Below are 14,034 nucleotides of genomic sequence, written 5' to 3'. Positions count from 1 at the left end.
GGTCTTTACTTGTTTAAACAAATTCATTTATTTTTTTACTTTCCTTCTTATAACTTTCAGAAAGACAATTTTAGAGAAAAAACTACAACCCTAAAAATAATTTTAAGATTTTTAAACACATTTAAATTCCTTTCTTCTTCTTTCTGACAATTTAAATCAATGTTCAAGTAAATTTATTTTTTTTATTGAAAAGAATAATAAATACATTTTAATTTAATTCTTCATTTTAGCTTCTATTTTTTCGACGAAGAATATTTGTGAAATATTTCTTCAAACTTATTATGATTAAAATAAAATGAAAGTATTTTGGCAAATCTAGAAAATATAAAATCAAATTTAAATCTTATTTCAAAGTCTTTTGAATCTCCTTTAAAATTCTTGTTCTGGAAAAACTAGAAGAAATAATGATTTGTCTTTGTTAGAAATATAATTTGGTCCAATTTGTTATATATTCTAACAAAGTGCAGATTGGATTTTAACCTATTTGAAACATTTAATCAGAATTCGAAAATTAATCTTAATTAGGAAAAATTACTAATGATGTTCCATAAATCACTTTTTTTATTTTTTCAAAACGATTCGAATTAGTTAGTTTTTTTCTTTTTTTCGGTTGAACTTTGAATTTTAAAGAGTCGAAGTTGAAGATAAACTATGTTTCAAAATTTAATTTTAATATTTTTCCTGTTTTTTCCTCTTTTAAACTGTTCAATTAAGTGTTTTTTTCATCCTTTATTCTCTAGAAAAAACCTTCTGTAAAAGAAAAAATGTACGACGGAATGACAGAAAGAAATACCCATTTTTTAAAAATATATATGGAATTATTTATTAAACGTAAATTGAGCAAATTGGCTATTTCTGGCAATTTATTTAAGTGTGTATCAAACTGGTAGCCCTTCGCATTAATTGGGACGGCGTGGCGCAGTGGAAGAGTGGCCGTGCGCAACCCGAGGGTCCCTGGTTCAAATCCCACCTAGTACCAACCTCGTCACGTCCGTTGTGTCCTGAGCAAGACACTTCACCCTTGCTCCTGATGGGTGCTGGTTGGCGCCTTGCATGGCAGCTCCCTCCATCAGTGTGTGAACGTGTGTGTGAATGTGGAAGTAGTGTCAAAGCGCTTTGAGTACCTTGAAGGTAGAAAAGCACTATACAAGTACAACCCATTTATCATTTATTTATTTAATCACTACCCGAGAAGTAGCTCTTGCTTTCAAAAAGGTTGCTGACCCCTGTCATATACGTTCTTCACAGAAAATGAGCAAAAATCAATGAGTCTCAGTTTGAAAAATGTATTAATTGTATAATTTTTGTCACGGCGCGGATTCGAACCCGTTTTGCTCCTGCAACTGAGTGTCAAGATTCCTCCTCTGGCTGCTTGCCCGGACACGCCCCTGCACGCCCACACAGCGACAAGGCTGCAGGCAATCACATATCAGCGCACCTGGCCCTGACGAGAGGGAGCAGCATAAAAGACCAGCGAGGCCAGGAGACCTTCGCCAGAACATAGCCAATCTCCCCTGAGTAAGCAACACGTCTGGCACCCCTCCCTTGTTCCTTGCTCGCCTTCTTGTGCTCTCCCTCGATCCCGACTTGATCTCTTTTGTTTTTTTTCCACAGTGTCTCCCGTAATCGTGTCTTGCCTCACGACCTCCTCCCGGATTTTTGCTTGCCTTCCTCGATCCTCGACCAGTGCTTGGACACGGACATCGTTGCCTCTCTCTAGCCCCCGACTGCTTGCCTCCCTGCTGACTGCCTCTTCGCCTTCCCCCTTGGATTCGACGAAAGATACATCCAACACGCACCGACAACACCCTCTGGTAAATTCCACACATCGTCCGCATTCATTCACTAGTGGCAACATACACACCCCACACATTCATCAAAGGTTTTAATAAACCTTCAGAACCGCAGTTTTGCCCTGGTTTTGCCTGGTGTACAACAATTTTCCTTTTGATACAAAATGAAAACGGGTCCCACAGACCCAAACACCATACAAGGTGTGGAGAGGCGTATCCGACGGAGCACACTGGAGCCCGGCCCAAGATGGTGGCAAGGAGGCGGAGAATGCGAGCGAGCGGCCAGGCGGGGCGTGCCGGGAGCGACGCCGCAGGTGCGTGGATCGCGCAACTGGACATAATCAATGTATCTCCTCTCAATGTATAAAAGGGGAGAAGGAGGAGGGATGGAAGCAGAAGGAGAAGGAGTTGGAGAGCCCGCAGCAGTGGATGAAGAGCGAAAGAGACAGAGAGCAAGACTCAGACGACGACGACGGGGGCGGCTGAAGAGCGAGACGGAGGAGCGAGCAGTGGGAGCGACGACGGCGCAAAATACTTTCTTTATTTGAAACAATTATCAAGAGTCAAACCTGCACAAGAATGTCCTTCCTTGGTGGTCCATGGAACCTGCACGACGGCAAGAGTCCGTCACACAAGGGTCAAGCGGAACGACGGGAGGTGTAGGAGTGCAAGGTGTCTAACATCACCATAACACGGAAGATGATTCCAGTAATGTATGATTGATGAGGGCAGTATTAGATAACAATAGAACTAAATATTGAAATGTGAGCGGCGTAGTCACTTTCAAGCAGGAATTTAAAAAGCACAAATAAAATCCAAATCTCAGAACTGCGTGAAAAGACTACAGCTTCTTATCATAAGCCTCTGTTGGTAGAACATGTGATACGCTTGCATGCTGGCTCCAGTTGCACAAAACTACACAGCATGCCGAGTTCTATGTGAAAACCTGGAGTCAGGTTGCTGTCTGGTCTAAGGTGCGCTTGATGACTTCACATCGAAACATGAGGGCACCAAAAGCCTCAGAAATCTCCAAGGCTTATCTTAAAACATGCTGTGAGTTTGAAACTGGATACCCTCCTCTTCTAGGTCTTATCTCTGCACCTTCACCATCTGTTTTTCTCTCTCAGGCGTGGCACGGCTTTGGAAATAAAGACAAATAGACAAAACAATGGATGATGTTCGCCACTACCCGGAAAATGAAAACCAGCCTTGCGAAGAACGAGGCGTGTTTGTTCAGGGATGGTTTTGTCTGTAGTCGGAACTCACACCTTGCCGCGAAAACGACAACTCGTGATGGCTCAGGATCTTAGTTTGTGTCTCTGATGCTGTACCCATGCTTCACTTTTTCCTTTGCTCATGCAATTACAGCCTCAAGTATTTTTGAATACGACGCCACAAGCTTGGCACGCCTGTCTTTGGGCATTTCTCTTTACAGGAACTCTCAAGCTCCGGCAGATTGGATGGGAAGTCTTGGTTGTCATCCAGGACGTCTTTGTACGTTGTCTCTGTACGTTGCTGCATTCATCTTAGTCTAGTCAGGTAGGTGACCAAGATTCCGATGGTCACTCGGTCAGAGCTAAAGCATTCCTCTGTGGAGAGAGGAGAACCTTTCAGAAGGACAACCAGCTCTGCAGCAAACTACTAATCAGGCCTGTATGGAATAGTCGTAGACGGAACACATTTCATCGTAGAAAGTTTACCAAAATGCACCTGAAAGATTCTCAGACCACGAAAAAACAACATATTTGGTCTAATAAGTAGTGTTGGGTTAGTTACTGCAAACCAGTAACTTGTTACTTTATTTCAAAATTAACTAGGTTCTTTACACCAAAAAGTAATGCGTTACTATTAAAAGTAATTATTTTGTTACTTATTTAAAAAAACAATGTTTAAGGCTCCTATTAATGCCCTTTTAGCCTTACTGTTGTTGCGCTGGAGAATAACACAATCTGTTGATCAACTTGACAGGTAGAAGTTGAAGAAGTTGAAGAAGTGCAAAAAATGATACAGAAGTTGAAGAAGTTCAAGAAAAAGACAAAAACGAAGAAAAAGACAAAGACGAAATGGAAGAAAATGAAGAAGGAAAACAAGAACAAGGAAAATATGAAGAGAAGAGGTGGCCGTGACGGTCATTTCCCGCCCCTTCAAGAAAAGGAGGGGGGAGTAGGCTCAGCCGGTCGGAAGCCCAGCTTGCGTCTGGCGATGGAGGACTGTGGATAGGCGGAGCCAACAGTCCGACAGAGAGGCAGGGCATGCTGGAGCCTGGCCCAAGATGGCGGCGAGGTAGCGGGGATGGCGAGCGAGCGGCGAGGCAGGGCGTGCCGGGAGCGACGCCACAGGCGAGATCAGGTGCGTGTATCACGCACCTGGACACGATTAATGAATCCTCTCGCACTGTTTAAAAGGAAGGCAGCCGTGAACGTTGGGAGAGAGGTGGAGAAACAACGACGGAACGAGACAAAGCGCATGCAACCCGGAAGAGAGCGAGAGGCAGACGACGCAGGCGACTGAAAAGAAACCCGAAAAAGACTTTTCTTATTAGAAAATAAAGAAAGTCTACACTGCTCAAAGCCATGTCCTTCCTTGGTGGTCCCTGGAACCCGCACAACGGTGAAAGTCGTTCACATGTTTTAAAGGGACAATTTATTTTGGGCCAGAACAAATTGATAAACCATTTTACATAGCTGCAACATAACATACATGAGTAACAAACCACAAAATAACAACATGTCACAACATAGCTGCAAACCTGGCTTCACCCAAGGAAGGCACACATGACTTAATTATATGTCATGTCATAGCTGAGATAGGCACCAGCGCCCCCCACGACCCCAAAGGGAATAAGCGGTAGAAAATAAATGGATGGATGGATGGATGAATGTCATTATATACAGCATACATGCTGCTATACACACGCCTAACCAGGCATTTTTTTCTCTTAAGGAATTGTGAAATAAAATCATGTCTTCAGGACATCAAGGTACGTACAGGTGATTTTCATTGTTTTATTATGTGGGACGACGTGGTGCAGTTGGGAGAGCAGCCGTGCCAGCAACCCGAGGGTTCCTGGTTCGATCCTTCTACCAACTTCCTCACGTCCGTTGTGTCCTTGAGCAAGAAACTTCACCTTTGCTCCTGATGGGTGGTGGTTAGGGGCCTTGCACGGCAACTCCCGCCATCAATGTGTGAATGGGTGAATGTGGAAATAGTGTACCTTGAAAGTAGAAAAGTGCTGTACAAGTATAACCCATATACCATATTATTGATACATTCGCAAAATAACATTAAAATAAAAAAAATCTAATATTGTTATTATGGGGTATTATCTGTAGAATTTTGAGGAATAAATGTGGTTTTTTTTAATATTTTGGAATAAAGTAACATAAGAAAATGTGGAAAGTGAGGGTTGGACTCCGCCAAGGCTGCCTTTTGTCACCGATTCTGTTCATAACTTTTATGGACAGAATTTCTAGGCGCAGTCAAGGCGTTGAGTGGTTCCGGTTTTGTGACTGCAGGATTAGGTCTCTGCTGTTTGCAGATGATGTGGTCCTGATGGCTTCATCTGACCGGGATCTTCAGCTCTCACTGGATCGGTTCGCAGCCGAGTGTGAAGCGACCGGAATGAGAATCAGCACCTCCAAGTCCGAGTCCATGGTTCTCGCTCGGAAAAGGATGGAGTGCCATCTCCGGGTTGGGGAGGAGACCCTGCCCCAAGTGGAGGAGTTCAAGTACCTAGGAGTCTTGTTCACGAGTGAGGGAAGAGTGGATGGTGAGACCGACAGGCGGATCGGTGCGGCGTCTTCAGTAATGCGGACGTTGTATCGATCCGTTGTGGTGAAGAAGGAGCTGAGCCGGAAGGCAAAGCTCTCAATTTACTGGTCGATCTACGTTCCCATCCTCACCTATGGTCATGAGCTTTGGGTCATGACCAAAAGGATAAGATCACGGGTACAAGCGGCCCCAATGAGTTTGGGTCTCTCCCTTAGAGATAGGGTGAGAAGCTCTGCCATCCGGGAGGAACTCAAAGTAAAGCCGCTGCTCCTCCACATGGAGAGGAGCCAGATGAGGTGGTTCGGGCATCTGGTCAGGATGCCACCCGAACGCCTCCCTAGGGAGGTGTTTAGGGCACATCCAACCGGTAGGAGGCCATGGGGAAGACCCAGGACACGTTGGGAAGACTATGTCTCCTGGCTGGCCTGGGAACGCCTCGGGATCCCCCGGGAAGAACTAGACGAAGTGGCTGGGGAGAGGGAAGTCTGGGCTTCCCTGCTTAGGCTGCTGCGCCCGCGACCCGACCTCGGATAAGCGGAAGAAGATGGATGGATGGATGGATGGAAAAAGCGAATACTTCCAGGATGCACCAGTACTTACCAAGCTCGGGCCCAGAATCTTCTCCTGTTTTGCGGTCACTTAATTGCCTTCAGCCCTCAGCATCCTGCTCTGTGCTCCTTCCTGAAAAACAACCCAAAAAAAACTGTACGTGAGTAAGACTCATCAACAAGCTGTCGCCCCGACTGGAAGCAATTTCTCAGCAATCAGGTGACAAAATAAGTAAATGCTGACTCACTGATTTCCAAAGATGTAATTACCTCATGTTTCAGTCTCTAATGACAAGCTACATTTACAATTATTTTTTCCTCTCATTTTTAATTTAATCAAAAAAAATAAATCTGTTGTTCCGACACAGCTTTGAGGGTGAGGTGAGAGGAATGTGCTTCCTTGTGTTAAAAAGCTGCACCGGGGGTGGGATGTCTGGAATGTTTCAGCCATGCTCAGAAGTCATTGTTGTGATGTACCTTGCAAGCTGACTGTGTGATTGTTTCTTTGTTCCACCACATCCTCTGTGGGACCAGGACAATTAAAACCTGCATCCTGCTCCCAGAGAATAACATCACGTATGAAACATCGAGACCCCAGACAATACGGGGTCGCAATTAACAGTTGTTAAAATATACAGATGTTCTACTCTTCAATGGCTGGACAGGTGTGATATATTTGATATCATCGTGCTGTTATTAAAGCCCATAAATCTGATTTAATAAGCATTCACACATACGGTTTTCTATGTGTATTATGTACATGGTATTCTATGTGAATAATGCTGTATAATAAACTGTATTTATATTATTCACATGTGAATAATGCTTTAAAATAGACTGTATTTATGTTATTCACATGTGAATAATGCTGTATAATAGACTGTATTTGAATTATTCACATGTGAATGATGCTGTATAATAGACTGTATTTATGTTATTCACATGTGAATAATGCTGTATAATAGACTGTATTTATGTTATTCACATGTGAATAATGCTGTATAATTGACGATTTATAGTATTCACATGTGAATAATGCTGCAAAATAGACTGTATTTATATTATTTGCAACGCTGGATAATAGACTGTATTTATGTTATTCATATGTGAATAATGCTGTATAATACTGTATTTATGTTATTCACATGTGAATAATGCTGTATAATAGACTGTATTTATGTCATTCACATGTGAATAATGCTGTATAATAGACTGTATTTATGTTATTCATATGTGAATAATGCTGTATAATACTGTATTTATGTTATTCACATGTGAATAATGCTGTATAATAGACTGTATTTATGTCATTCACATGTGAATAATGCTGTATAATAGACTGTATTTATGTTATTCACATGTGAATAATGCTGTATAATAGACTGTATTTATATTATTCACATGTGAATGATGCTGTATAATAGACTGTATTTGAATTATTCACATGTGAATAATGCGGTATAATAGACTGTATTTATATTATTCACATGTGAATAATGCTGTATAATAGACTGTATTTATGTTATTCACATGTGAATAATGTTGTATAACAGCCTGTATTTATGTTATTCACATGTGAATAATGCTGTATAATAGACTGGATTTATATTATTCACATGTGAATGATGCTGTATAATAGACTGTATTTATGTTATTCACATGTGAATAATGCTGTATAATAGACTGTATTTATGTTATTCACATGTGAATAATGCTGTGTAATAGACGATTTATAGTATTCACATGTGAATAATGCTGCAAAATAGACTGTATTTATATTATTTGCAACGCTGGATAATAGACTGTATTTATGTTATTTACATTTAAATAACGCTGTATAATAGACTGTATTTATATTATTCACATGTGAATAATGCTGTATAATAGACTGTATTTATATTATTCACTTATGAAATACTGCTGTATAATAGACTGTATTTATATTATTCACATGTGAATAATGCTGTAAAATAGACTGCATTTATATTATTCACATGTGAATAATGCTGTATAATAGACTGCATTTATATTATCCAAATGTGAATAATGCTGTATAATTGACTGTATTTATATTATTCACATGTGAATAATGCTGTATAATAGACTGCATTTATATTATCCAAATGTGAATAATGCTGTATAATTGACTGTATTTATATTATTCACATGTAAAAAATACCCAAGTGTTTATTGTCAATTGTGAGCAAACTGTGGTGCAGAATTTCCCCCAACATATTCCACTCATCGTGAACATTCAAACTATTTTTTTTTCCAAGTTAAACATTTGTCATCCGATTCAAACCATTCCAACTCCAAAATCTTCAGCCTGTTCAAAATTGTGTCCTCTCCTTCAACAATTAAAAAAAAATAAAAATCCAGATTTTCACAAATTCTCTTTTTTCAGGGACATATTCCCCATTCAAAATGAATTTTCAATTATTTAATCTTGAACAATTGGCACATTTTTCAACCTATTGAAACCATTCCACATTCACCTCATCCTGGACATTCAAACTAAAACTTTCCCAAGTTACAAACCTAATTCCGTTTTTCCTGGAAATTCAAACTCCTCCACATTCAAACCATTTTTACATTCATACTACATTCTGTCAGCATTTCAGTTCAACTTCAGCATTGCAGCATTCACACGCCATTCCTTCATTTTGACACATTTAGTTCAAATTACACTTCATGTGCTGATGTGCTCTACACCCGTGTTACCCAACGCCCGAGTCGTACCACATATAATCTGCTCAGTGGCCTAGTGGTTAGAGGGTCCGCCCTGACGATCGGTAGGTCGTGAGTTCAAACCCCGGCCGAGTCATACCAAAGACTATAAAAAAGTGACCCATGACCTCCCTGCTTGGCACTCAGCATCAAGGTTTGGAATTGGGGGTTGAATCACCCAAAAATTGATTCTCGGGCGCGGCACCGCTGCTGCTCACTGCTCCCCTCACCTCCCAGGCGGGGAACAAAGGGATGGGTCAAATGCAGGAGGTAATTTCACCGCACCTAGTGTGTGTTTGACAATCATTGCTATTTTAACTTTTACTTTAATTCATGCATATTGAAGGCATCTTCAATGTGATTAGAATCTATACATTAAATTAATGTTGTCCCGATACCAATATTTTGGTACTCGTACTGCTATCGGTACCAAAATGTATTTAGATACTTTTTCTAAATAATGGGTGTTAGAATAATTATGTATAAGTTATCACGCAACTCTTATGCTTAAAGGCCGTTGCTATAGTTATTATCAATTATGCTGAAGTTGTACTTTTCTATGCGTGCAAAGGCACACAACTTGTAATCTTCCATTGGGGTTTGAACTCACAACCTACCAATCTCAGGGCGGACACTCTAACCCAGGGGTCACCAACCTTTTAGAAACCAAGAGCTACTTCGTGGGTACTGATTAATGCCAAGGGCTACCAGTTTGATACACACTTCAATAAATTGCCAGAAATAGCCAATTTGCTCAATTTACCTTTAACTCTATGTTATTATTAATAATTAATGATATTTATCTCTGTTGAAACACTGATCATCTTAATAATTTCTCACAATAAATATAAACTATGAAACATAGTTTATCTTCAATTTTCACTCTTTAAAATTCAAAATTCAACCAAATAAAATTAAGAAAAAAAACTAGCTAATTCGAATCTTTTTGAAAAAATGTAAAAAATAATTTATGGAACATCATTAGTAATTTTTCCTGATTAAGATTAATTTTGGAATTTTGATGACATGTTTTAAATAGGTTAAAATCCAATCTGCACTTTGTTAGAATATATAACAAATTGGACCAAGCTATATTTCTAACAAAGACAAATCATTATTTCTTCTAGATTTTACAGAACAAAAATGTTAAAATAAATTCAAAAGACTTTGAAATAAGATTTAAATTTGATTGTACAGATTTTGTAGATTTGCCAGAATATTCTTTTTAATTTTAATCATAATAAGTTTTGAAGAAATATTTCACAAATATTCTTCGTCAAAAAAACAGAAGCTAAAATGAAGAATTCCATCCATCCATTTTATACCGCTTATTCCCTTTTGGGGTTGCGGGGGGCGCTGGCGCCTATCTCAGCTACAATCGGGCAGAAGGCGGTGTACACCCTGGACAAGTCACCACCTCATAAATTCAAACTTGTTTATTTTTCTTTACAATAAAAAAAAATTAATTTACTTGAACATTGATTTAAATTGTCAGGAAAGAAGAGGAAGGAATTTAAAAGGTAAAAAAGGTATATGTGTTTAAAAATCCTAAAATCATATTTAAGGTTGTATTTTTTCTCTAAAATTGTCTGAAAGTTATAAGAAGCAAAGTCAAAAAATGTATGAATTTATTTACACAAGTGAAGACCAAGTCTTTAAAATATTTTCTTGGATTTTCAAATTCTATTTGAGTTTTATCTCTCTTAGAATTAAAAATGTCGATCAAAGCGAGACCAGCTTGCTAGTAAATAAATACAATTTAAAAAATAGAGGCAGCTCACTGGTAAGTGCTGCTATTTGAGCTATTTTTAGAACAGGCCAGCGGGCGACTCATCTGGTCCTTACGGGCGACCTGGTGCCCGCGGGCCCCGTGTTGGTGACCCCTGGTCTAACATCTAGGCCACTGAGTAAATGGGGAGAATGTCTCACCAGAGCACCGATCCTGGGGCTCAAAAAGGTAAGTTTAGGGTGCTTGGCTACATCGCCACAGAATTTGTCCCACACCTTTAAGGGATCGACACACACATGCCTGTGAAATTGAAGCAAGATCGGTTGAAGACCTGCTTGGAGCCATGACTGTACTGTACTGTCTCTTACTTTCATGCTGTCAGTGTTTACTTTCCGATGTAAAATAACTCTATGCCAAGCTCTCTGTGCCCTTTTCCAGAATGCCAGCACTGGACACGCCCAGATCACAAGATCACCCTCTCAGGAACTTCTCCTTTTTTAAAAACAACTTTGGGAAAAAGTCTTTTTTTTTTTTTCATACTTTCATTAAAGTGTATCCTCTTCCAACACATACTTTTCCACAATTCAAAAAGAACACAGGTTTCTGATGGACAGCTTCTCCTGCACACTAACAAATGCTGGGTTATTTTGACAACCCAATTCATAAGTTGCTAGTGTGTTATTTTTATGAAGAACAATTTATTTTGGGGGGTTATAAGGGTATTAGTTTACCTCCTGTGATGGACGCTTGCCGTCGTGCGGGTTCCCAGGACCATCAAGGAAGGGCATTCTCGTGCAGGTTTATTTTTTCAAATAAAGAAAGTCTTATGCGCCATCGTCGCTCTCACTGCTCGATCCTCCGTGTCGCTCTTCAGTCGGCCGCGTCTTCGTCTTCCTCTTTGTCGCTTACGCCCTGCTGCGGGCTCTCCAACTCCTTCTGCCCCCATCTCTCCTCCTTCTCCCCTTTTATACATTGAGAGGAGATACATTGGTTGTGTCCAGGTGCGCAATCCACACACCTGATCTTGCCTGCGGCGTTGCTCCCGGCACGCCTCACCTCGCCGCCCACTTGACTTCTCCGCCTCCTCACCGCCATCTTGGGTCGGGCTCCAGCGTGCCCTACCTCGTCGTCGGACTGCCAGCTCCGCCTCTCCACACCTCCATTTCTGGGTTTTCAAAAATGATGAATAGTTTTTGGGTTGTTTTTCAACGAGTAACAAAGGTTACTTTTTTCTTGAAGGGAATTTTGTTATGGATTAATCTCATTAACATTATTGACAACCACCCAGCATTGAGTTGGCATAACTCAACTTTTTGGTAAAATAACTCAATGCAAAAGTTGGGTTGGAAAAAAATTAACCCAAAATGTTGAGTTAAAATAACTCAAATAAGGGGTTTGTCCTTTCTGAACCAGCAGTTGGGTTAAAATCGGGTTGTTTTTTGACGCAACATGTTTTAGTGACAGTTATGTTAGACATTTAGGTTTATTCAGGTGTACTGGAGAGGAGGCTACGCCGGATAGTCCAACCTCGGATTCAGGAGGAACAGTGTGGTTTTCGTCCTGGTGGTGGAACTGTGGACCAGCTCTATACTCTGGGCAGGGTTCTTGAGGGTGCATGGGAGTTTGCCCAACCAGTCTACATGTGCATTGTGGACTTGGAGAAGGCATTGGACCGTGTCCCTCGGGAAGTCCTGTGGGGAGTGCTCAGAGAGTATGGGGTATTGGACTGTCTGATTGTGGCGGTCCACTCCCTGTATGATCAGTGCCAGAACATAGTCCGCTCCCTGTATGATCAGTGTCAGAACTTGGTCCGCATTGCTGGCAGTAAGTCGGACACGTTTCCAGTGAGGGTTGGACTCCGCCAAGGCTGTCTTTTGTCACCCATTCTGTTCATAACTTTTATGGACAGAATTTTCTAGGCGCAGTCTAGGAATCCATTGAGGGGATCCGGCTTGGTGGCTGCAGGATTAGGTCTCTGATGGCTTCATCTGGCCAGGATCTTCAGCTCTCACTGGATTGGTTCGCAGCCGAGTGTGAACTGAGTGGGATGAGAATCAGCACATCCAAGTCCGAGTCCTTGGTTCTCACCCTTTTAAATTTTTTGTTTTTGAAATTGTAGGAGAAATAATGATTTGTATTTGCTATAGAAATATAGCTTGGTCCAATTTGTTATATATTCTAACAAAGTGCAGATTAGATTTTAACCTATTTGAAACATGTCATCAAAATTCTAAAATTAATCTTAATGAGGAAAAATGACCAATGATTTTCCATAATTTTTTTAGCTAGTTTTTCTCTTCATTTTTTTCGGTTGAATTTAGAATTTTAAATAGTGGAAATTGAAGATAAACTATGTTTCAAATTTTGATTTAAATTTCTTTCATGTTTTCTCCTCTTTTAAACTGTTCAATTAAGTGTTTTTTTTTCTCCATAATTTTTTCCATAATTAATATTTATCTTTTTCTATATATATTTATTGTGAGAAATCATTAAGATGATCAGTGTTTCCACAAAGATAAATATAAATAATTATTAATAATAACATAGAGTTAAAGGTAAATTGAGCAAATTGGCTATTTCTGGCAATGTATTGAAGTGTGTATCAAACTGGTAGCCCTTGGCATTAATCAGTACCCAAGAAGTAGCTCTTGCTTTCAAAAAGGTTGCTGACCCCTGCTCTAGATTGTATTTTTTTTACTCATCCTTCCCATCAGCTGTTCCGTAACTCTCTTCTCTGTTTGTTTGTCTAATCTTGAACATGTTTGTGCTGAAAACCAAGTTTGGTTGTACTTGTGCAATGACAATAAAGACTGACCTACCTTTATTAGTGTCCAAATGTCACACTGTGGCGATGAAGACTTTGGTCATGGGGTCTTCTACGTCAAAATAGCTTTGGTGTGAGATGTTTGTGTACATACTCAACACTTTTCATCAAAGTATAACACAAGATTAATGTGCTATTAAAGACAAATTATTCTGACCACCATTCCAGTCAATTAAAAATCATTGTCTGGAAAGTACTGGCAACAACAACATACCTGAAAAATATAATGCTATTTTTGTCTAGGACATATTTTGTTGATGTTCATTAGATTTGAATGTGGTTATGTACTCCCAACAGATGGTCAACATGGAGACGAAATGGTGTATCTCCTCCTGACATGACCACAAACAAATGTGACCAGGCGGCACATCAACTTATCTCACCCGGCTGACTAAATAGGATCGAGAAACCACTTTAGTAATAAAAATGATGAAGGGATGTTTCTCAATGCTGAAAGTGGGAAGTCTCGTGTTTTGTATGTCGCTGCTTGTCACCGGGAAACAACACACACCAGTTGTGTGTGTTGTTTCATCAAAGACATTAGGGCTAAACTGAAAAAAAAAAATATATATATATATATATATATATATATATATATATATATATTGCACTTGAAAATATACAACCTACTCACAAAATGTT

At 39.9% G+C, this 14,034-nt stretch overlaps 1 long non-coding RNA gene across 2 annotated transcripts in view; it reads right to left on the bottom strand.

The window, feature by feature from the left end:
* Positions 1-686: 686 nt before the first annotated feature.
* The window catches only part of LOC133553994 (uncharacterized), a 96,423-nt gene continuing 83,075 nt past the window's right edge, over positions 687-14,034 (bottom strand). Inside the window, exons 2-4 of one of the 2 annotated variants that reach the window (XR_009807041.1) lie at positions 11,300-11,733; positions 6,165-6,245; positions 687-3,382 (exon numbers count right to left, since the gene is read on the bottom strand). This is a non-coding gene — a long non-coding RNA (uncharacterized LOC133553994). Of the gene's footprint in view, positions 3,383-4,434; positions 5,008-6,164; positions 6,246-11,299; positions 11,734-14,034 lie in introns of those variants that run through there. The other variant, XR_009807042.1, reaches the window with a different exon arrangement.

This window comes from Nerophis ophidion, linkage group LG06 (genome assembly GCF_033978795.1).
Source record: "Nerophis ophidion isolate RoL-2023_Sa linkage group LG06, RoL_Noph_v1.0, whole genome shotgun sequence".
Lineage (NCBI taxonomy): Eukaryota > Metazoa > Chordata > Actinopteri > Syngnathiformes > Syngnathidae > Nerophis > Nerophis ophidion.
Note: the sequence above shows the minus strand (reverse complement) of the source record. Positions and strands in the feature narration are given on the sequence as shown.